This window comes from Homarus americanus, unplaced genomic scaffold (genome assembly GCF_018991925.1).
Source record: "Homarus americanus isolate GMGI-L3 unplaced genomic scaffold, GMGI_Hamer_2.0 scaffold30535, whole genome shotgun sequence".
Taxonomy (NCBI): Eukaryota; Metazoa; Arthropoda; class Malacostraca; order Decapoda; family Nephropidae; genus Homarus; species Homarus americanus.
In genome coordinates, this window is record NW_024732440.1 from 5831693 (window position 1) to 5854747 (window position 23055).

At 41.2% G+C, this 23055-nt stretch overlaps 1 protein-coding gene across 5 annotated transcripts in view; it reads right to left on the minus strand.

Annotated features, from left to right (window-relative positions):
• The window catches only part of LOC121868786 (vacuolar protein sorting-associated protein 13D-like), a 226289-nt gene extending 221604 nt beyond the window's left edge, over window positions 1-4685 (minus strand). For 4 of the 5 annotated variants that reach the window (XM_042369702.1, XM_042369700.1, XM_042369703.1 and 1 more), the window contains exon 1: window positions 4495-4680. The gene's annotated coding sequence lies outside the window, so the exon portion shown is untranslated. Of the gene's footprint in view, window positions 1-4494 lie in introns of all 5 variants that reach the window. The other variant, XM_042369704.1, reaches the window with a different exon arrangement.
• Between the last annotated feature and the right edge of the window lie 18370 nt (window positions 4686-23055).

A 23055-nucleotide genomic window follows, 5' to 3' on the forward strand; every position in this document is an offset into this window, starting at 1 on the left:
GGGAGGGGATTTGAGTCCATTATTTGAATGGACATTAACCTGGCGACTGTATTTCTCTTAAATATTAATTGTGTGAGCATACCATCATAAAATTAAGATGTTATTTTTACTACAACAAAGGTATTGTGTCAGAAAAAGTGGAGTTTGGGGGTCGGGCCAGTCTCTATTGGAATTAATCCCATATGTTCTGTTGTTCACTTACCGCAGTTTTCACTTTCCGCGGTACCCTGTGGGTTCAATTGACCGCGTAAATCGGGGTACTACTGTACATTTTTTTTTACACAAGTAAAAATGCCCCCCCTCCCAATGTTATTCACGGATTTGGCGATTCGCTGCCATATTGAGAACCTAACCCCCACGAATTTGGGGGCCCTCTGTATGACAGAGACAGCTCTTCCGAATAAAGAAAAAAACACAAAAAATTGCAACTGTGATAACATAAACTGTAATGTACTTCTGCATATTTTAGTTTCTTAAGGTAAATGAGCTTTTATTTTCTATGGAGAAAATTCCTTAAGTTGGTGCTGAGGCCAGACCATTGATAAAGTACAGGTACTGTACTGTATTACTTAATCTTGTCCCCAACCACTGGGGTGGCAACCTTAAAACCATATACCTGTATACTCTATTTAACCCAAGTACAGTATGGCTGTTGAAATAAACAACAGTCCCTAAGTATGGCTGACAGTGAAGATTCATTAGTGACCATAATGGGAAATTAACAACCAAAATAGCTTTCCTAATATTTCTAATGGTCATTTAAATTAGTTGATTTTTATTTACTTCACTGATGCATATTTATTGATATGAACTGCTACCAATGACAATGGTTTCTTACAAAGTGGGTAGGGCTTTGAAGATGAGAGAAAATTTAGTGAAAACACTAAAACAAAACACCAACCAATAATGGTAGGAGAGATGGTTAGGACCACAAGGACTTTATGGAACTGCACCAAATTTTCACATGTTATTTGGATGACACTAAATGTAAGAACCTGCCCTAACCTCACCTAACTTCCTAACCTGTATACTGTATTATTATTTAAAATTTCTTACTGTCATCCAAACAGCACTTCAATAAACACTAAATGAATCCAATCCAATATAAATCGTGGTAAATTTGCATAAGTGGGCCCCAATGCAATTGAATAACAAAACTAGGTATATGTTTTCCAGGTGGTTTTTGAAGTGTTTTGAATGACTTTGATGTTCATTTCTATTGAAAATCGCTCATTTTGCGATAACCCCCCCCCCTTATCCCCAGTTTTGGGATGGAGAAAATCATAAAAACCAGTGATTTCCGATAGAAATGAACATCAAAATCGTTCAAAACACTTCAAAAACCACCAGGAAAACATAGTTTTCCTAATCTAACCTAATTCTTATCCTCGAGCCCACTAATACAATACAGTACAGTAATACCTAAATCTTAATAAACACGCCAGATGAGATAATCGTTCGTTTATTGACATGTAAACAAAGACTGCGATGCTCCCGTATAGCTGACGATGTGAAACTAAAACATGGTCACCATGGGAGATCTGATGGCGCCATAATTACGGCAATTAATTTATTTATTCCCCTACAAAGTACGTAGACGTGAAATCACTGGTATATGATCTGTATTCATTGTTTTTACCCCATTATTTCCCTCTCCTTTAATGCCCTGCCCACTAACTGTAGTACAGTAATTTATGATCAAAGGATAGGCTAAAAGGAAAAAAACTACAATGTTATCATTTCGATTTTAATACTCAGTATCATCCAAACATCTGAAAATTTGGTGCAATTCCATAAAGTCCTTCTGGTGCAAACCATTTCCTCCACTATTACCCACCAATCTAACCTTTGAGAACCTGACCTAAATTTTCCTAATCTAAAACAATGCATATTTTTACAAAAATCTTACCTTATTTACCTGATTAAGGAGCATATAGTGATTCTATGTGCCTAGTTTCTTACACGTTCAAATATGTTTATTCCTTCTGTACATGATATAGACAGGATCAGGTTACAACAACACTGACGGATTTTAAGTTCATGAAAGGCGGCGTCACACCGGCATTCCTTCATCGATATTTTGTCAACTTTCAGAAAATCGTCAAACATTTTGTTGTGCACCATCACCCGCGTTTAGAACCAACTTGCCAGTTTCCCTCATTCGACAACTGTCAGCAAACAAGATGGATTTAACTAGCGAAGAAAGCGCAGCAATTCTACGCCTTTTTTGGTACTGTACTGTATATGAAAAGTCCTGGTGATCCCAGACAGCAGCGCTGCCTTATCTGGTCCACCAAGAATTCGTCAGAGAGGCGTGTCCATACTTGGCAAATTACTTTATCTGTTGGCTCAGTCATGTTGTTGTTATTCTCGTGTGGTGAAAATGTAAACAACATATGCCATTTTCTTACCCTTTTAAAATCACGAAATTAAACATAATAATTAGTAATCTTGGGAAGAAGAGTAATAATTTCTTCAAAATAATTTTAGCTTTATATTTTAAGTAAAAAAAAAAATTTACAACTTTGTAGTATCAATTATAGATATTGAGTTGACAAAAAACCAACGATAACGCAGATGATTTGTGAAAATATAGACGAGTAATAAAAAAGTTAATAATAGAAATGCTAGTGTGATGCCACCTTAATGACACTTTCATGGGATACTATATTCATTTCATATTAACACGAGCTTCACATAATCAGCTTGACCAATTCAAAGACACTAATTTTTCTCTCGAGAGAGAATTATGAATACTCAATAATTTCATCTAGAAGAATTCCTTCGTGTTATGGCTTCTTTGTGACGAATGCATACACAAAAATAAAACAAGAAGGGAATCACTTAATACTCCTCCACCAGTTAAATTAGGTAAATTTTTGTAGTCAGTATTAGGATTTTTTGTAGGTTAGAAAGGGTTAGGTCATGTTCTCAAAAGTTTGACCAGTTATTAATTAGTGTTCTATTTTACTTTATCCTCTTTGCCACTGATCAGTCTGTTAACTGCTTGAGCATTCGATCACATCTCTGTTATGCACTGTTGGCAAGTACTGGGCATGTACTAGCTCCAGAATGTAATCAGTACCTGTACCATTGTTGATTAAGTCTTGGTCTTGAATGAGCCCACACTCAGTGCTGTCACAACACTGGCAGCCTGTTACAGAGTTCACAATTCTCACTCCAAAAAAGTATATGCCCTGCCCACTTTCTGCAATTCATTGTTGTATCTCAATAAATGGTAATACTGAGCAGACGACTTACACCAGGGGTTCTATTTGGTTAATATTTTTCACAAATGTTCTTTGGATTATAATAAATGATGAAAACAATACGACAAATTTTAATTATAAGTATTTGTTATAGTTTTTTCTATCAATTATCATAAATCACCTGTAGTGGGCAGGGTATGAAAGATGAGGGAAATTGAAGGGTATACCATGGTGAAAATTTGATCATATGACACTAAATCGATGTCTCTACATGCTTTGTATGTTTGGAAATTGTTCACTGTAAATATTCCTAAAAAAAATATCAAATTGTTGGCCCATGGTGTTGTCCACTCTGTTCTCACACAACAACCGACCTGCTCAGTCCAAGCATACTCTCGCGTCCACCAAAAACATAAAACTACACCATGCTAATTCCAGAAAGTTGCTTTCATTGGAACCAGATATCCAAGTAAGTATATTCTGTTTAATATGACGGGGAGCCCCCTGGCTAGGAAGTTAGGTAGGTTTCTTTGGTTTGTTAGGTCAGGTTTTTATTAGGTTCTGTGGGTAAAGTTTTAGTTTCGGTCATCTGCAGAATCTTCTAATTTAACTATGGAAATCAATAGTTTAGACAATTCTAAGACACTTTTCGTTGGCATTTTCCTCGCAAATAACCTGACCTAACTTCCTAACTGAAGGCTCCCCCCACCCTGGCATTTGTAAGTCATTTGCGAGGGTAACATCATAAAAGGAAAGTAACTGTCTAAACTACTGATTCCAATACTTAAATTCCTGAGATTCCCCAGATGACTAAAACTAAAATAATACCGTTCTGTGCAAGGTAACTTTTTTTTTTATTCGGTCTATTTTCCAAACGTGTGAAAAAAAAAAGAATGAAATCAAAGCATTCTGGTGTTAGCCATCTGCTCCAGGATTACCCCATAAATATATCAGTGATGAAAATAAGGGTCAAATTATTTTAAATTGCCATGAAAAACATGAAAATCCTATTTTCGTTAATAATTTCCCATTCCGGTTGCTAACTAATCTTTACTTGGCAAACAAAATAAACATGTTCCTAAATATGGCTGAAGAAATGCACTAACTTCAATACACTAAATCAATATCTAACGTTAGACATTGATTAAAATAATATATTTAGTTAATATATCTCTTAAAAAATCACTAGAAATAGGTTCCGCAATTTCAGAAAGAATATTTAGGTAATTGACACCCATGCATTATAGACATTTACAATTCAATTAAACATAGTGAGTTTTCTTACCCCTGTATTCATCGAGCAATGAGTTGGGAAACATATGCCATTCTATTTGATTAATATTTTCCGTGGTGTGTAGTAGGTTCATCCCGTGCCCGTCCACTGAAGCTCACATACAGCTGAGGTTACTATCATACTGTGGTCACGTACCTCGCTAACCCACAGCCGAACAGGAACAATTACTGTACACTTATTTATTCACAGATTATCCTCTCGTTTTTTTTTATTGTAGTTGTTTTCTAGTATTTGGACCTTAATTGGAGTGCGTTCTGAGGAAATTTAATTGCTTAATGATGAATCCCAAAAAATACAAATAAATAACAAAAATAACACAGAATTGCTATTACTGTACTAAATTTCCGAAACCTTAGCGTATTTTACACATTTCAAAATAATGACACAAATTTTCTGACAGTTTATTATTAGGCTAACAATTTTATCCACTCACGAAAATCACTTAGACAAGGAGAATTTTCAAGGAAATCTGTTGTATATTTTGTAATCATAAATAAGAATGTTGCAGTCCTAATAATGAAATCATTGTAAAGAATTTGAAAAATCAGGTTTCATTTCTTTCAAATATATCTTTGATATATTTTACGCAAGGGATTATGGGTGATATTTTCATATAAGTTTAGGACCTGCTAATGCTTTATTCAATCAGATGAACGGCGAATGATTGACTGGTAACATGATCGAGCATTGATAATGGAGATCAGTTTAACAAGGTTTCTGAATAGTAACAATAGTTAGTGTCGCAGCACGAGATCCGGAAGGCCAGTCTAGCGCCTGTCTGATCAATCAATCAATCCGAGTACCATTCTCATTACTTTTTTTTATCCTCTTCGCCACTGATCAGCTCGTTAGCCGCTTGGGCGATCGGTCACGTCTCTGTCACGCACTGTTGGCAAATACTGGGCATGCACCGGCTCCTGAATGTACCTGAACCCGCTCCAGTGTTGGTCAAGTCTTCTCTTGAAAGAGCTCACACTCGGTGCCGTCACAACACTCTCTGGTAGATTGTTCCAAGAGTTCACAACCCTCACTCCGGAAAAGTTTGCCCTCACGGTTTTCTGGACTTGTGGCTTCTTCAATCTTGAGCTGTGACCCCTTGTGGGGCGAGCGTCCGCCAGCTCCAAGTAAGGACACTCAACTGAGTAGTGCCCCCTGAGATGCTTATACACCTCAACTAGGTCCCCCCTTGCCCGTCTGTAGTATAAGCTAGGCAAGTTCAGGCGCTCCAATCTCTCAGGGTAGCTGAGGTGCCGAAGTGCAGGCACCAGTCTGGTGGCCCTCCTTTGAAAATTTTCGGGAGGAATCCACTACATCCCAACGAGATGACGAAACTGCATTATTTGAGACTGAATGTGAGAAGGACCGAGGTGTGTATGTTGACAATGAGCTGAAGTTCTCGGGCCATTGCGAGAAGAAGGTAAATCAGGCAAATAAATTATTGGGTCTTATAAGAAGGTCGTTCAGTTATCTAGACGGTCCGTCCCTCGTAACGATCTTTAAGATTGAAGTGCTTACCCTGTACTGCGCACATCATTGTCAATCCTAAAAAGAAAAAAAAATAATTCATATTACGCTACATAATATTCAAATCCGCCTAGCTTGTAGAATCTCACAGAACGGGAAACATTGATAAAGGATAACTCACCTACTCAATGTTACTGAATCATGTGTTGTATTGTACCCAGGTACGGTTATTTAATATTAATTGTATGTATTCATAGCATTAAGGAGAACTCAATGATCTGGAAAAAGGATAAATGTATCAGAACTATGTGAGGTGTTGGGAGTGACCCAGAAACTATACTTGAAAGGAAATATCTTGTATGCATCGGTGTGAACTTAATACACCTCGACTCCTCGGGTGACGTATACCCACGACAGGTGCAGTGATCAGAGAATCTTATGTCTGTGTTCAAGTAGTGCAATGTGTGAGAAGATCCCTAATTACAGTTTTAAGTGAAGTGGATACCCACTCTATGAACATTCAGCTTTGGTTTCAAGGCAGCGTCCATTGTACCCGGCCTACCGGTGTGAGTTGTTGATATAGCCCACTTAATTTCCCCAAGAACTGTCAAGCCCGAACCGTGTTCTAGTATGTAAGTTAGGATTAAAATATGGATTTCTAAGACACCAGGTCACAATAAACGGGAAAATGGAGATGTGAGAACCATAAGAAATCAAAGTAAAAATTAAAGATTGGAAACTGTAGGCCTACGCAGTGAGGAGATGCAGGGCACTGCCCTCAGTATCCTTCGTTCTCCCATCACCTAAAGTCCCACGCGGTTGGAGTGCCTTGCTGGGCGGCGGCCATTATCCCTGTGAGTGCCCCACCATGTGAGGTGACTACTCCCAGCTATGCTATTCCACTGCGAACCTGTGGATTCCCAGCATACCACCCCAAATGAGTAGGAATACATATGGAAATGCTCGAGAAGCTCTGCGGTCGTCACTTGGAGCGACTTATAATACCAGGTGTAGAAACAGTACCGGTATGTCTCTTGGTGTAGCCCTCGTCTCTACCCACCGAGGGCGGTGTGCGAACGAGGTGCCTGATATGTGTACCTAGAAATTACAAGGAGTCCCATACTTGCAGGTGTGGAGTGTAACAGGTGTGGTGAGATGGTGCTACAGGGAGGTGAGATGGTGTTACTATGTATGATGACCTTAGGTGCTATATTCCATACAGGTGGAGCAGTCTGACGTGTTGAGTGTTATTGTAAGAAGAGTAACCCAAAATCTTCATTGTTCTTCTGAGGAAGGCCAACTCATTTGTGTTTTACCGGAATGCAGTATGTTTTATAAGGAATAAATTAGTTGAGACATGTAATGGTTTCACCCTTTCCCCTTATCGATCTGGTCAATGAAAAACCTAACCCAATGCCTAGTCCACTCTGCCCACTACCTAACGAGCTACATACTGCCCAGAGGGGGTCTGGTGACAGCAACCCTTAAAATTAAGACTATAGTTAAGCTATCCCTTTAGACTTAGTGACCCCAGAATCTGGCAGTATACCCCATCTGGAGTACTGTCACCCCGTCTGGTCCCCGAGATATGCTAGAGACTGTCAGTTGGTTGAAAATGTTCAAAGGAGGGCCACCAGACTGGTGCCTGTGTAAGAGCGCGATTCCCTTACTTCATATTTTATCTTCCAGATTATTCTTTTCTGTTATTATTATTCCATACTATATATATATATATATATATATATGTAACCGGTTGGAATTACTGGACTTTAATTTCTCACTAGACTTGGGGTTTATTAAAGATTATTAGATGGTAATTGCAGTGGAAGCGCCCCTTTGAGAGAAATCCCGAACCAGCACAAGAACACTTAAATTTACTAAACAAAATGAATTGTCCGTGACCCGTGGAAGGATAGTGTCTGTGACTGGGATGAATGAGACACACTGTAAAATTTAGACACTTATATTCCCTCTAACACTACAGACACAATCAAATAATGGTACACCAATATGCACACCTTTTAACCTGAACTTAAAACACACTTGACAAACTCCACAATTAGAATAACATTAAACACATCCTGTCAGTTCGGAAGGAACAACATGGCACTTTAACTCTCATTCAGTGGTAGTACACCTGGGGGAAAATTCAACTACTACTATCAACAGTACCGCTGGTAACACCAACATCCATGGGTTCAATACTTAACCTGGGATACTATATTTCTACTAGTCAACCCCAACCATAGATTATTAATACTGCTCCATACTTATAGCCAAGATCAATGTATGGACAACAGCCACCAGGCGGAGTCCATGGTGAGGGAGATGTTTACACTGACAGCAAGCTGAGGTTCGCTCGCAAGGAGTGCCTGGGGGTAGACTCTCTCCTCACGGCGTTCTCTGGGTAATCTTGTCGTCTTGCCATGTTAAAGACATCCTTCAAGAACCATCTTGCCCATAGGCGTCCATCGAACCTCAGTAGGGGTCTCAACACAAAGTGCCTGGAGATGCGTCGAGGAAAACTCACGAGAAAATGTATGTCTAACTTTAACTATACAAAACATACGTCTGGCAACGATACAGACGATATTTACGTTACTCGACTTATTTGGCCGGGATATTTCACTATGTTAAAACATGAACACTGATATTCACAAAAATTTACTAAGTTAAACTGACTTAACATGACGGCGAGAAAAAATCATTCACATACCTGGAGATGCGTCAGGAAAATTCACGAGAATGTGATTTTTCCTTGTGCATCGGTATATATGTGAGCCTGGGGCACTTCCCGCCCACGTATCCCTACCAGAAAGATTAATCTCACCAACAACAGACCTTCTATTCAAATTGGTCGCTGTACACCTAGCTGTAACCATCAGTGTCACAGGTCAGGCTAATTTTCCACATCTATCTTTATAATCTAATCAGAGGTTGAGCGTGTCAGGAAAGAGGTGAAATGGAGTTACATACGCACTAACAACTCTACTTGCCGGAAACCACAGACCACAGCCCAGGAAGAACAGCCGTTAGGTCTTGGAGATTTTGAGTTTGACAGAATCTTTTCAGTAGGTTAATGACTTTTTAAAATAGACAACTGACACCAACTAAACTACAAACATCAGGTTCCCTGATGTTTGGGCAACAAAATAAGTCAGTGCCAGATTTAGACCTGTGGAGGCCCATGGGCAGCCTCTTTGTGGAGGCCCCCCTCATTATAACTACCCAAGAGGGTGGGGTGGCGAATGAAGCGAGTCTAAACATCTGGGAGTTCCGGGGGGCGCTGTTAGCCCCCCGGGAAAATTTTGAAATTTGAACACTTCTTTGGAGAATTTTGAAGCCATATTCAGTTATATTGAGGAAATTAGAACATTGAGAAATTTTTGATTAATTGTATATTTATTGATAGTGTACAAATTCCCAACACACACACACACACACACACACACAAAAGTGAGACATGACTGGAGTCATTCATGTAGTTTCAAGTCGACCAGCCCTGATATAGCTACTACCGCACATGTCAAAAAATTTTGGAATTCTAAATATATTATTAGCAACACAAACAATAGCATTCATTAAAAATATACGGTCATAGGAAAAGCAGGTATTCACGAATTTCAAGGAGTAGCTAGCCTAATTTCTATCACGCTTCTTGCTGAACATAGTTTTACGTGATGGAATAGATAAACATGAATTTTAAAGAATGAAAATAAAAATAATCCAAATGAATAAACAAATAAATAAAATATTGTAATATGTGGATGCCCCTTGGCAGCTGCCCACTTTGCCCACTCCTGAATCCGGCCCTGACTTCAGTAGCGATCGGAAATTCATGGATATCCCCACGGACGACATAAAGATATGCCATTCAGACTGACAAACTCGACACTCACTTACTTGACAAGTTTTACGAACAATAAGGACAGTTGAAACTTTCAACACCACTCACAATGGATCTTGAATGTCCCAACTGTAAACAGACATATCTAGGTTGCCTCACCAATTGCAACCACAGTTGCAATTTCAAATTCTGTCATTACTAAGGAATAATGAAGTCTCGGGGCTATTGAGCGTAATATGAATCGTCTTATTTTACGTTAACTGATGTGTATGACCGTGGTCGTTACACCTGCACTTCGGCACCTCAACTACCCTGAGAGATTGGAGCGCCTGAACTTGCCTAGCTTATACTGCAGACGGGCAAGGGGCGACCTAATTGAGGTGCATCTCAAGGGGCACTACTCAGTTGAGTGTCCTTACTTGGAGCTGGCGGACGCTCGCCCCACGAGGGGTCACAGCTCAAGATTGAAGAAGCCGCAGGTCCAGAAGACTGTGAGGGCAAACTTTTTCAGAGTGAGGGTTGTGAACTCTTGGAACAATCTACCAGAAAGTGTTGTGACGGCACCGAGTGTGATCTCTTTCAAGACCAGACTTGACCAACACTGGAGCAGGTTCAGGTACATTCAGGAGCCGGTGCATGCCCAGTACTTGCCAACAGTGCGTGACAGAGACGTGACCGATCGCCCAAGCGGCTAACGAGCTGATCAGTGGTGAAGAGGATAGAAGTAAAAAAGTAAAAGATAATACTGTATATGTTTCTTCCCAAGTACAATAACTTCTCCACTTGTTTACATTCCCAGTTGCCTTATCAATGATTCAAAATAAATAACTCAGTAATAATAAAACGACCTTTTGTAAACCATATGGCACATATTTTATCCACTTCGCCACTGATCGGCTCGTTAGCCGTTTGGGCAGGGGCGGATCTAGGTGTGTCCTGGGAGTCCGGACCCCCTTTTCATCAGAAAATTCCAATACATTTTAATTAATGCAGTATTATACTCAGGCTTTTTTATAGTAAAACGTAATTACTATTGCCCTCAGAATATCTCTCAATATCAAGTGCACATGGCTTCGAAATGTCCATGTTATTGGTCAGATTAAAAAAAATGGGGGCATACAACGCCCCCCCCCTCCCAACGCCCCCAGCTGGGTGGGCTCGCTGTGCTCGTCATGTCCCCCCACCCACAACTTCTTGGGCCCACCTCCCCTTTTGATATTCCTGGATCCGCCCCTGTTGGGCACTCGGTCACTTCTGTTACGCACTGTTGGCAAGTACTGGGTATGCACTGGCTCCCGAAGGTATCTGTACCTGCGCCAGTATTGGTCAAGTTTGGTCTCGAAAGAGCTCACACTCGGTGCCGTCACAACACTCTTTGGCAGATTGTTCCAAGAGTTGTCAATCTACAATTCAAAAGAGTTTGCTCTCGGTTTTCTGGACTTACGGCTTCTTCAACCTACTCGACTGAGTAGTCCCCTCTAAGATATTTATAAACTTCAATTAGGTCACCCCTTGCCCGTCTATATTATAAGCTAGGCGGTTGCAGGCGTTCTAATCTCTCTGGACAGCTGAGGCGCTGCGGCACATTTCCAGATATATTCAAGAATCCGTACATTATTCCGTACTAGCCAATAATACGTAAAAGAGAACTGACCTATTGTCTAGTAAGATGACAAGTGGCGAAGAGATGATGATACACAGGTAAAGCGTGTATTTTTCACCCATACGTTTTGCCGTTAAGGGTTAGCGTCCTGCTTGGCCCGGACGCATATTCCTGAAGTCTATTGTTATACGGCACCATTAGAAATTACATGGAGTCAAATGAGGGCAATGGAAGGTCCATCGCTAAACTAATTATGTGAAAATGAGAGTTTCGAATTTGTGTCTGTTAGAGATGCGTGGTGCAGAGGTAACGCGCGCGTAACTCTCACCAATATGTCAAGGGTGCCAGCCTGGGTCGTGACCCTCCCAAATATCACAGGTTCCCAGTTTCCTCCTATACTAACACTGGATTGCCCAAACGGCTAGTAAGTTGATATTTAACGAAATTATAAATAAGATTAGTGATTTTGTTGAAGTTGTTCATGAAAAAATAATTTTATTTTTCCTGGCTCGTTAAGTGGCACCACGTGCGCAAATTGCCTAATGGTACTGTATAACAATGGACTTACGGAATATGTAGCACGGACACACGTGGGAAGTTGTTTTTTTTACGGGGAATAGTCCACCCGGGCTACGTTTCGGTGAACAGTATTAGTATATGGTAACAAATTTAAAATTTGTTTTTAACGTTATTTGCCGGAAATAAAGCTATTTAGAAGAGTTAAGAAAATTAATTTGGGTGGATATAACAAAAACTAGTTCCTGTACCTTATCAGATAAAGACGAATAACCAAACCCAGATAAGGAATTTTGAAGACAAAAAATGTCAGTAGATAATTTTACGTGATATTGAGAAATAATAGACTTTAGGGAAGTAGTATTTTTCAGTTTTAAAGCGACTGGTAAAGGCGGAGGAATACTGGTTTGGACTTGGAGGGAAACGTGCAGAAGGAACTGACCTCCAGACCCAGGCCATGAGGACGCTCGCTCTCTTGTTACTGGCTGTAACTGGTGGTGCGCTAGTACAGTCCTTCAGTAAGACACAAGATGAAGAGAGCACTACAAGGAAGGTACAGTGCAAGGTAAAGTTCAGAAGTGGGAAACATCTCAGCTGATACGTGACAAAATGTTTGATGACTTGAGTTAGGATTATACTGTACTCTTATTATGTTATTATCGGGCGGATCCAGGGGTTCGGACCCCCTTTTCATCAGAAAATTCAAATACTTTTTCTTTAATGCATTATTGTACTCAGATGTTTTTGTACAGTAAAAAGTAATTACTATTGGCATATGGGGAGGGGGGGGGCTTACAGCGATCCCCCCCCCGCCTCATGTCGGATCGGAATTGCAGTTTTTGTATTTCACGTAATTTTTCTTCCTATGAAAATGTTAGTCCGTCGCCATTTATGAAGTGTTGTCACATGAACACTAGCGACTGTTACATTGTATCATGAACCTACTTAACCTAACCTATAATTTCTATAATCGATGTAAAATCGTTCAACGCTCGCCAAGCTTTAAGAGAAGTGATATGCAAATTATTTTTCAATATTTATGGTTGAAATAATTACTCGCGGAATGAAGTGGAAGATATTTTAGGTAGTTGATCTGTACAGTGGAAACTTATACTACTGTACTGAGTTTCCTACACACACACACACATATACCAGTGCTCTTTCGGCCTACATTAGGTGGATTGCCTTTTTAAGTGAGTTTGAAGCTCCTTCAGATAAATTGCTGCGTCCGCTCGAGTCGTGACGAGCTATTATTAGTGGTGGGTCCATCATCCACGACACTGTTCTCATTCTCCATTGCTGTGTGTAATTGACAATGGTAGAGACCGTTGAGGGGTGAGTGTGATAAAGAGTGGGATGGAAAAAGGCCTGTTAACCTTTCTTAAAACCATTAAAGGTTGGAGTGTGAATTTCATCCACATCCAGTATCAGGGTCCGACTAATTACCCAAATGTAGCCGCAATGAAGTCAAATAATGGTCCTACATGAATAAATCGGACTGCCAATCACTTCTCGACTGGTATTTGGTGTCACTAAGTCACAAAAAATTGGTAAACTTAATTTAATCTGAGTTAATAGATCGAGTGCATGTGCCTAACCTAACCTAACCTAACACAACTCAGATTAAATTAAGTTTACCAATTTTTTGTGACTTTATGACTCCAAATAATAATCGAGAAGTGATTCACAGCCCGATTTACGCTTGTAGGACCATCATTTGACTTCATTGCGGCTACATTTGGCTACATTTGGGTAATTACTCTCTCCCTCGGTACATGCACGCGATCTATTAACTCAGATTAAAGTAAGTTTTCCAATTTTTTGTGACTGTGACACCAAATACTAGTCGAGAAGTGATTAGCAGTCCGATTTATTCATGTAGGACCATTATTTGATTTCATTGCGGCTACATTTTGTTACATTTGGGTAATTAGTCGGACCGCAGTATCATGGTTTAGTACTTTTACCATTTTGTTTTAATCCTAACTACTACTAAATTTTTAAGTTTGTCATAATTCATTCTTCTGATTGCAGGAGACCAACGAAAACGCTTATCGCAAGGACAAACGGATCTGTCATAATGGTAAGTTAAATTGCTAAGATTTTTGGTTGGTGTGATTTAACAGAACACCGAAGTTCTCCATGAATTTGTTAAGAAATTAAATATGGAGCCTTTGATTAAAGTAGCAAGGGATTTCTTCCTCAGGCTGCTTGTTAACCTTTCATCCCCCTTATTGATTTTTATCACTGATTACATGTAATGAGGCTTTTAAGGGAATGTTCACATTTTTAGTTCCACAAGTGACAGACAATATTGTTTTCTCACATAATGCTAGACAAGTAAAGGAGAGTTAAGTGCTTGTCAAGTCTAGTCTTGAAACGACACGCACTCGGTGCCGTTACAACACACTCCGGCAGGTTGTTCCAGGAGCTCCCAACCCCGAAAAAGTTTGCCCCCACAATTTTCTGAACTTGCTGCTTCTTCAACCTCGAGCTGTGACCCCTTGGGGGGCGGGCCTCCGCCAGCTCCAGGTATGGACACTCGACTGAGTAGTGCCCTTTGAGATGTTTAACACCTCAATTAGCCCCCCCCCCCCTCTTGCCAGTCTGTAGTACACGCTAGGCAGTTGCAGGCGTTCTAATCGTTAGGCTACAAGCAGTTCCAACTCTTCTTTGGACTGAAAGGTCTTACAGAACACTTATTTGTAAAACCTGTTGAGAAAAAAGTTTTCCGTAGTTTCTTTCGATTTTTAAAAATAAATAATAAATTTTGTTATTATTCAGCGCCTAAAACTACAAAATAATCACGTGTCTACTAAAATATTAACTTCATCAACCCGAAAAATATTGTGATAATCCTACTACGAAATTTAATATAAAAGTTAACCCAACGTAGGTTTATTTGAGTTATGACGCAGTTATCAGTACTGTACAAGTGTGAGAGATTATTGACTGATGAAGTTCTTGCAGAGACAATACGGTATTCTGCAGTGCCATGAATGAATGGAAATGGAAACACTGATATGTGCTGGGAAAGGATTGATAGTGAGAAATATATTCTTAATTTTAAGTAATAAAAAATATCTGTATCGTGTAATGATCCTCTGTGTTTAGTGTCTTGCTGTAATTCATTTGGTAGTGCCATTGATACATTGGGCAGTAGAGTGAAACTGATTTGCATTTCACTTGTCCACAGGATGTGCACGAAAGTTCGACGTGTCTCCAGCTGAGAAGGAAGCTTGTAGGTTTGGCTGCAAAATCATGCTTAAAATAAATCCACATGAGGTGAGAATATATACAAGTACATTTTATATGGCCACAGTGTAGGGCATATTGTTGTTAGGAGCAGAGGCAGAGAGGCGCCCTTCTTGAGACTGTGATTTATAGTTAGCTCGAGACTGTGTTCTATAGTTAACACGAGGCTGTGTTCTATAGTTAACATGAGGCTGTGTTCAATAGTTAACAAGGCTGTGCTCTATAGTTAACATGAAGCTGTGCTCTATAGTTAACATGAGGCTGTGTTCAATAGTTAACATGAGGCTGTGCTCTATAGTTAACATGAAGAGGTGTTCTATAGTTAACATGAGGCTGTGCTCTATAGTTAACATGAAGCTGTGTTCTATAGTTAACATGAGGCTGTGCTCTATAGTTAACATGAGGCTGTGTTCAATAGTTAACATGAGGCTGTGCTCTGTAGTTAACATGAGGCTGTGCTCTATAGTTAACATGAAGCTGTGTTCTATAGTTAACATGAGGCTGTGCTCTATAGTTAACATGAGGCTGTGTTCAATAGTTAACATGAGGCTGTGCTCTATAGTTAACATGAGGCTGTGTTCAATAGTTAACATGAGGCTGTGTTCAATAGTTAACAGGAAGCTGTGTTCAATAGTTAACATGAGGCTGTGCTCTATAGTTAACATAAAGCTGTGTTCTATAGTTAACATGAGGCTGTGTTCAATAGTTAACATGAGGCTGTGCTCTATAGTTAACATGAGGCTGTGTTCTATAGTTAACATGAGGCTGTGTTCTATAGTTAACATGGGGCTGTGTTCAATAGTTAACATGAGGCTGTGCTCTATAGTTAACATGAAGCTGTGTTCAATAGTTAACATGAGGCTGTGTTCAATAGTTAACATGAGGCTGTGTTCAATAGTTAACATGAGGCTGTGTTCTGTAGTTAACACGAGGCTGTGTTCTATAGTTAACATGAGGCTGTGCTCTATAGTTAACATGAAGCTGTGTTCTATAGTTAACATGAGGCTGTGTTCAATAGTTAACATGAGGCTGTGCTCTATAGTTTACATGAATCTGTGTATTATAGTTAACATGAAGCTGTGTTCAATAGTTAACATGAGGCTGTGTTCAATAGTTAACATGAATTTGTGTTCAATAGTTAACATGAGGCTGTGTTCTATAGTTAACACGAGACTGCGTTCAATAGTTAACACGAGGCTGTGTTCTATAGTTAACACGAGGCTGTGTTCTATAAACACGAGGCTGTGTTCTATAGTTAACACGAGGCTGTGTTCTATAGTTAACACGAGGCTGCCGTTTTGGGGCGACGTGAAGCAAGAGCTTGGCTCTGACGAGCCGATGATCAATGTAACAGCGGTCTGAGCCATGCATGGCTCAGGTGATGAGGACATCTCAAAGGTATCTTTCTCTGACAATGACATAGTCAATGAGATGCCAATGTTTGGATCGTGGGTGTTGCCATGAACCCTTGAACTTGTCAGCTTGCCTAAACAAGGCATTGATAATAGTGAGGTTGTGTGAAGCACACTTGCTGAGGAGGAGTAGGCCATTGGGATTACACTTGCCTAGTCCATTTCTCCCTATGGTTCCCATATGTCAGCATCTCTGCCAACTCTGGCATTGAAGTCACCTAGGAGCACAACCTTATCTTCTGGGGATAGAGGTTAGCACTCTGACAAAGCTGGCATAAACGGCCTCCTTGATGTCATCCTCTGCATCTAATGTTGGGGCATATGCACTGACGAAGAATGCATGACGTGAGTGATTCAGTGTGACTCGGAGCGTCATGAGGCACTCTAATATGAAGCGAACACAACAAAGTTATCAGGTTGATCAGTGTGAGAATAAGGAATTACGACCATTTTGTTAAAAGTCCTGGGTCAGAACAATTACAGTTTGCGTACGTGAAGGATGCGTACAGTAACGTGGCCAGGAAGTACAAGTCGGGGGGGGGGGGGTATCGGGAATAAATGCATAAACCTGCGGAGGCCGATGGCACCAAGGAGTTCCTTGGATGGTACAGTGTATTGTGAAGCCATCAACTGTTACACTACCCTTTATCATCCCTCAAGCTACTTTTATAAGTCATTAACAACACTTTAAACTTAAGTTCTTTTAAACTTTGAGCCTGTGCTTAAGGCGTTTGTTTCTAAAAAATTTTACAAAGGAGGTACAGGTATGATAACATCACAGTATTGTATGTATTAGAAAGTCACAGGATACAGTATATTACTTTTTAATCAAACTAGGTCATAAAGATGTAGTACAAGGTGGTTAGGTTAAGTTAGGTTTAGGTAACATGTAATAGTTTCACCTAACAAGAAAGGCCCCCTAGAAGATTAGAGTTCTTCCTAAACCAACGTTTGTCTCGAACCTGCTCGGTGTGCCCTAGGATGTAAAACTGACTGGTAGAGCAATATGTTGACATGCCAACAATGCTGATACCAAGTGAGGATTGCAGCTGATAGTAGTTAAGTGAATTAAGAATGATGGGAATATTTATATTGTTTGTGTGTGAAATGAGAATTAATGTATACATAGTGTATAGAACAGATGCCTGTGTGCACTGGGTTATCCAAGTTCAAATATTTCATTTATTTTCAGCCTCCTAATAAAGAAGAAGACATGGTAGGCATAAAGGAAATTGAACAGCTTGTCGGTAACAAAACTTTTCAATCGTATAGGGAGAAAAAGCAGCCAGTTGGCGTAAAGGAAAAATCTTTTGAAAACGTCTCTTTCGCTCTCGGAGGAAAGGTTGAGAGTAAGGCAGCGTCAACCAGTAAAGTAACACCAGAACTTTCAGCTCACCATACAGTTACTGGTGCGGAGACGGAAAGACAAAAAAATATCACAGTTGATATTCTGGGTAAACTTGGGAATAAAACGAAAGGGAGTGAAACTGTAACAACGCACGGGAAAAGGGGAAAGAAAACTCTGGCAAAGAAGGAAAAGAAAGGAAAAGAAAAAATCTCACTCGATCTTAAAACTCTGTTAAAGCGGAATGGTTCAGCTTTCGAAAGAATAACGGAACCAAAGGCAATGAAGTTACCAAGTAAATTTATTAGTACAGGAGAAGTGAAGCCGACAGGTGCAGTTGAGAAGTCCATATCTAAAGTAAGAGTGGGTCCCAAAATGAAACCCCAAATAATTAAAAAGAAAATTCCTAGTAAGGTCAAGGAAATGAGGCCCGTTAAGAAAGTGAAGCTTGGGAAGGGAAAGAAGTGGGGAAAGGGTAAGAGAAAGAAGGTAGGATGGAAGGGTAGGGGAAAGAAGGGAAAAGGGAAGGGAGGATTGAAGGGAAAAAGGAAGGGAGGATTGAAAGGAAAGAGGAAGAGAGGATTGAAGGGAAAGAGGAAAGGAGTATTGAAGGGAAAGAGGAGGTGGGGAGGAGGATTGAAGGGAATGAGGAAAGGAGTGTTGAAGGGAAAAAGGAGGGGGGGAGGAGGATTGAAGGGAAAGAGGAGGGGAGGAGGATTGAAGGGAAAGAGGAAAGGAGTGTTGAAGGGAAAGAGGAGAGGGGGAGGAGGATGGAAGGGAAAGAGGAGGGGAGGAGGATGGAAGGGAAAGAGGAGGGGAGGAGGATGGAAGGGAAAGAAGAGGGGAGGAGGATGGAAGGGAAAGAGGAGGGGAGGAGGATGGAAGGGAAAGAGGAGGGGAGGAGGATGGAAGGGAAAGAAGAGGGGAGGAGGATGGAAGGGAAAGAAGTAGAATTTCTTATCACGTTACTAAGTGTGGGAGACAGAGGGGTAATTCACGATTTTTATGTATTTGATCTAGTTATTTGTGAAGGAAATGTTATTATCTTTATTATTTGGTACAGGTGGGTATTATATGTATTGTTTTGAGTTTTAGTATTGTGATATTTTATTTTATTATATACTAATATGGTTTTCTTGAATGAAGTTGGCTAGAGAGACTAACATTTTTAAGCCACAGTGTATGATGAGAGTCAAGTAAATATGTTTATTTTATGGGGAAGTTTATTTTTTCATTAAAGGAAGATAGTAAAGAAAACATTTTCAAATACAAAAAAGATATACTATGCACCGTTGTGGAAGATATGATAAATTGCTGGAGTAGATACTGTATTAGAGCAAATTTATGTATTGGATGAGATGAAAACAAAAGTACTTTTGTGATTTGCGAGTTAACAATGTAATTTTATTTAAATTTTCTCTACTACTTAAGTAATGAAAGTATTTTTCACGTGTTTTATATCATTAAATATTTAAAAAAGTTTTGTTTTTTTCGTTTTATCCTCAATCATAGTTTTAGTGGTTATTCTTCTGTGACACCCAGACTTATTCTACCAAGAGACAATCAACCTATACACTTCCTGCCCTTTTCCTTACACTTGGTGCCCTCGTCTTTATACTTTGTCTTCATACTTTGTCCTCTTTGTCCTTACATTTCCCACCCTCTTCACTAAACATTTTCTGTCCTTTTCCTCACACTTCCTACCCTCTTTTCTTTACACTCTCTGTCCTCTTTTTCCTTACACTTTGCACCTTCTCTTCCTTACACTTCGTCACTCACCCAATTTCCCCACAACACAAAGTTGACAGTATTCTAACAAAGACAGGAAGAATGCGACTTACAGTAAGGATTACAATATTGATTTCAACATGTAACACACTTCAAATAAGTACTGTGTATTTAAAATATGCAGGAGTCCAATGAAATAAAAAATTAACTTTGCAACTCCTGTTGTCTTAGTCTATTACCTTCCCAGCATCTACCCTGCCAGCCTATACCCTGCTAGCATGTGTTGTGTTATATTGTCTCACAAAAAATCATCAAAAGATTTTTTTTTTTTGGTGGGTGTATGTCAGGGAAGAGAGAAAACTAGGAACTAAAAACTATGATTAATAACTGAAATGATTATTTGAGAGTTTAAATGAGTGGAGGTTTGTAAATCATCTGAAGATTAGCCACCCCAGCTTATTTCACCTTTGGATTAAATTCACTAATGTTACCTGTGGGGGGGCAGGTTAGACTAGGTTGGCTAATCTTAAGGTGACTTAAGCTGGGGTGGCTAATCTTGAGGTTAAATAAGCTGGGATGGCTAATCTTGAGGTTAAATAAGCTGGGGTGGCTAATCTTGAGGTTAAATAAGCTGGGGTGGCTAATCTTGAGGTTAAATAAGCTGGGATGGCTAATCTTGAGGTTAAATAAGCTGGGATGGCTAATCTTCAGGTTAAATAAGCTGGGGTGGCTAATCTTGAGGTTAAATAAGCTGGGGTGATTAATCTTAGGTTATATAAACTGACTACTGAGGTGGTTAATCTTAAGATGAATTAAGCTGGGTTCGTTAATCTTAGTTTGTGGTACAGCGGCATTGCATGTAACTCACCAATATGTCAAGGGTTCGAGCCTCGGCCCGGACACGTGAGAAGGATGTTACCCAGTGTGACCCTACCAAACATCACAAGTTTCCCGGTCCCTGGTTTTCTCCTGTACTAACGCTGGATGGAGTGGCCAAATGGCTATTAAGCTGATAAGTGGCCAAAAGGACGTTAAAAAAAATGAAATACCCGTAAGTTGGGTTAGCTAAACTTATGGTGAAATAAACTGGGAATGCTAATCTTCAGGTGGTAACCCATTATTTACACCTTCTATGTGAATGGATATTGACAAGGAACTTAAAGTTCTCGGGTCATTGGGAGAAGAAGGTGAATCAAGCAACGAAACTAGTAGGTCTTATAAGAAGGCTGTTTAGATATCTAGATGCTGATTTCCTGTGGCACACACACATGCCCTACAGCCCTAACCTCCAGAGGAACACACACACATGCCCTACAACCCTGACCTCAAGGAACACACGCATGCCTTACAAGCCTGATCTCCTGCAGGACACACAAACATGCCCTGAACCCCTGGGGGGGACAGACATGCCTTACAGCCCTGAACTCTTGGGGAACACAATCATGCCCTAAAGCCCGGACCTCCTGGGGGGAACACACACACACACACACATATGCCCTACAACCCTGACCTGGGGACACGCGCACACACCCATGCCCTACATGCTTGACCTCCTGGGGGACACACTCATACCTATAACCCAGACCTCCTGGGGGACACACTCATACCTATAACCCAGACCTCCTGGGGGACACACTCATACCTATAACCCAGACCTCCTGGGGGACATGCGCATTCCCTACAGCCCTGACCTCCTGTGGCACACAAACATGCCTTGCAGCCCTGACCTGTGGCACACAAACATGCCTTAGAGCCCTGACCTCCTGGGGGACACTCATACCTATAACCCAGACCTCCTGGGGGACACGCGCATTCCCTACAGCCCTGACCTCCTGTGGCACACAAACATGCCTTGCAGCCCTGACCTCCTGTGGCACACAACATGCCTTGCAGCCCTGACCTCCTGTGGCACACAAACATGCCTTAGAGCCCTGACCTCCTGGGGACACACACTCATACCTATAACCCCAGACCTCCTGGGGGACACACTCATACCTATAACCCAGACCTCCTGGGGACATGCGCATTCCCTACAGCCCTGACCTCCTGGGGACATGCGCATTCCCTACAGCCCTGACCTCCTGTGGTACACAAACATGCCTTAGAGCCCAGACCTCCTGGGGACACACTCATACCTATAACCCAGACCTCCTGGGGACACACTCATACCTATAACCCAGACCTCCTGGGGACACACTCATACCTATAACCCAGACCTCCTGGGGGACATGCGCATTCCCTACAGCCCTGACCTCCTGTGGCACACAAACATGCCTTGCAGCCCTGACCTGTGGCACACAAACATGCCTTAGAGCCCTGACCTCCTGGGGGACACTCATACCTATAACCCAGACCTCCTGGGGGACACGCGCATTCCCTACAGCCCTGACCTCCTGTGGCACACAAACATGCCTTACAGCCCTGACCTCCTGGAGTACGTACGTACACACACACACACACACACACACACACACACACATATTCCCTATAACCCTGATCACCTGGAAACACACACACACATGCTCTACAACCCTGACCTCCTGGGGGACACATACATGCTTCCTTATGCTTATCAATGATGCCCTAAGAGAAACCTCTGCTCGCTGAGAATATGTTGACGACTCCACCATTGGAATCAGCGTCAACAATTCTGCTCCCGACTATACCGCCCTTCAGGATTAATTGAACAGTCTCCAAACCATACCAAGACCATGGTTATGCACATCAACCTCTCCTACGACGTTATCCCACCCCCTCCATTACTTTAGGTCCCAACACACTCCAGGTTGTAGCTTCCACTAAGCTCCTCGGCATCACCATAGACAACAAACTAAATTGGAAACCACACGTCAGTGATGTCAAATCCTCCAGTTTCCGTTTCCACCTCCTCCGTCGACTCAAGTCTTGGGGAACACACACACGTCCTACAACCCTGACCTCCTGGGGAACACACACACATGGCCTACAGCTCTGCCCTCCTGGGGGTCACATGCCCTACAACCCTGACCTCCTGGTGGACATTCACATGTCCTACAGCCCTGACCTTCTGAAGGACACAGCCTACAGTCTTGACCTGGGGGACACACACACACACACATGCTCTACAGCCCTGATCTCCCGGGGAACACACACACATGCCCTACAGCCCTGACCTCCTGGGGAACATACATATGCCTTACAGACCTGACCTCCTGGGACACACACATGCCCTACAGCCCTGACCTCTTGGGGGGGACACACACAACCTACATTCCTGACCTCCTGGGAGACACATATATGCCCTACAGCCTTGACCTCCTGGGCGACATACACATGCCCTGACTTCCTGGGGAACATACATATATGTCTTACAGACCTGACCTCCTGGGAGACACACCCAACC